We start from the raw sequence: 2808 nt of genomic DNA, 5'->3' as shown, positions 1-2808 counted from the left end.
TGCGAAGGCATGCTGACTGAAGGGTAAACAAGTTTTTAAAGCTATGAGTCCAGCGTTCAAAACTATGAGTGGAAATCCCAAGAGACGACATAGCATGGAAGAACAACAACAGGACGAGGAGATGTAGAGTTACACATCATCAGGAGCACGAGGTTAACGGACAGCGATTCGGAAAGCATCAAAATCCACATCGATGTTGCGGGATTCAAGACACCAATGGAAATTGACACGGGTGCATCTGTGAGTGTAGTACCGGAGTCACTATACCGCGACAAATTGCGTGATTTTCAACTGGAGAAATCCAAGATAGAGCTGCGAGGCTACTTGGGAGAGAAAATTCCTGTGGAAGGTCGTATCACCGTACCGGTGAAATATAAAGATCAATTTCAGAACTTGCCTCTAATAGTTATGAAAGGAGACAAGTCTGCCTTACTAGGAAGAAATTGGTTGAGCTCACTGAAGCTGGATTGGAGTAAGATTTTCTGTGTGGAAGCGAGATTTTCATCAACGGATGAGGTTATCAAGAAGTATCCGAAGGTGTTCTGCGAAACGGGCAGTCCGATCCAAGGCTTCAAGGCGAGTGTCAGGGTACAGAATGACGCTAGATCGGTTTACTACAAGCCACGTTCTGTACCATATGCACTCAAGGAGAAAGTTGAGCAAGAATTCAAAGGACTAGAGACTGAGAACATTATTTGTAAGATAGATCGATGTAATTGGTCTACACCCATTGTTGTTGTACCTAAGTCTGATGGTAAGGTAAGATTGTGTGGTGATTATAAAGTAACCGTAAACCAGGTTCTAAAGGGTAATGTCCCTAATACATTGCCGAATATAGAAGATTTGTTCACAACACTGACAGGAGGTCAGATCTTCTCAAAACTGGATCTTACGAATGCCTACTTACAGCTTGAACTAGATGAGGAGTCCAAGTCATGTTTGACTATAAATACTCATCTAGGCCTATATCAATTTGATAGGCTACCTTTTGGAGTGTCTTCCGCCCCTGCCATATTCCAAGGGGTGATGAACCAGATTTTGCAAGGTATTGAAAAGGTAGTATGTTATTTGGATGACATACTAATTTCAGCACCAAATAGGCAAATTCATAATAACATATTGAATGAAGTCCTCAAATGGCTAGATAGAGAAGCACAGAGTACGAGTGTCTGCTCATAAGTGTGAGTTATTTAAAAACTCAGTGGAGTACTTAGGGTACAGAGTAGACAAAGATGGTTTGCATCCAACCATGGAAAAATTGGATGCAATTAGAAATGCACCCACTCCCAGGAATGTCACTGAACTTCGTTCATTCTTGGGTCTTTTGAACTATTATGGGAAGTTCCTATCAAATTTGGCTACAGTATTACATTCACTGAATGAACTTTTGAAAAAACAGGTCCATTGGAAGTGGTCAAAAGAATGCGATACAGCATTCAAGGAGTGTAAAAGCAAATTGGTAGAGAGCACCATGTTAGTTCACTATGTCATATCTAAGGAGATTAAGCTAGCATGTGATGCCTCTCCGTATGGAGTTGGGGCAGTAATCTCTCATGTATTCAGTAGTGGGGAGGAGAGACCAATTGCTTTTGCTTCACGCACTCTCAGTGCCAGTGAGAGTAAGTGAGAGTAATTATGCGCAAATTGAAAGGGAAGCTTTGGCATTAATTTTTGGGGTCAAGAAGTTTCACAAATACTTGTATTGTCGTAAGTTTACCATCGTTATGGACCATAAGCCCCTAACAGCAATCGTCCATCCAAAGTCCTCCGTTTCAACATTAGCTGCAGCCCGAATGCAGAGATGGGCTTTGATTTTGTCAGCATATACATATGATATTGAATACAGACGATCAGCTGATCACAGTAATGCTGATGCAATATCTAGATTGCCTTCCCCATCACAAGTTACACCCGATAGAGAAGGTGTTTTATTTTTCATACATTGATGAACTGCCAGTCACAGCTGAAGAGTTTGGTAGAGCAACCAAATGTGACCCAGTGATGTCAAAGATGTATGAGTATATTGCAAATGGATGGCCAAACCAGATAACAGATAAAGATACATATCCATTCTTCATTCATAGGAATGAATTATCAGTCGATAAAGATTGCATCATGTGGGGTGCAAGAATAGTTATACCAAATAAATTCAGGTCCAAATTATTAGGAGACCTCCATGACCAGCACCTGGGAATGTGCTTGACCAAGCGTTTTGCACGCAGTTATTTATGGTGGCTAGGTCTTGATAAAGATATAGAGTACATCGTGAGTCAGTGTACGACATGTCAATCGGTAAGCAAGCAACCACCACCAGTACCATTACAGCCATGGAAATGGCCTCCCAGGGTGTGGCAAAGGCTATATATTGATTTTGCTGAGTTAGAAGGACAACAATTGTTCATTGTGATTGATAGCCATTCGAAGTGGGTTGAGGTGTTTCCAATGTGGAAAATAACAACAAGTAAAACATTGGACATTTTACGAAAATGATTTTCTGCATTTGGCCTCCCTGAAGAAATTGTTTCGAATAATGGACCACAAGTTCGTTCAGAAGAATTTGCACAATTCACGAGCAAAAATGGTGTGAAACATATCAAGGTTCCACCATACCATCCTGCTTCGAATGGTGCAGCAGAGTGCACTGTACAAATTGTAAAACGTGCCCTCATAAAACAAATGTTAGTTCCAAATCCAAGGAAACGACAGTTGTCATTGGATTACAAATTAGCTAATTTTTTGATTACATATCGAAATACTCCTCTTACAACTACTGGTAGAACAAAAGCAGAGTTGTTTCTCAAATGATAG

This window comes from Pristiophorus japonicus, chromosome 8 (genome assembly GCF_044704955.1).
Source record: "Pristiophorus japonicus isolate sPriJap1 chromosome 8, sPriJap1.hap1, whole genome shotgun sequence".
Taxonomy (NCBI): Eukaryota; Metazoa; Chordata; class Chondrichthyes; family Pristiophoridae; genus Pristiophorus; species Pristiophorus japonicus.
This window is presented reverse-complemented; position numbering follows the sequence as displayed.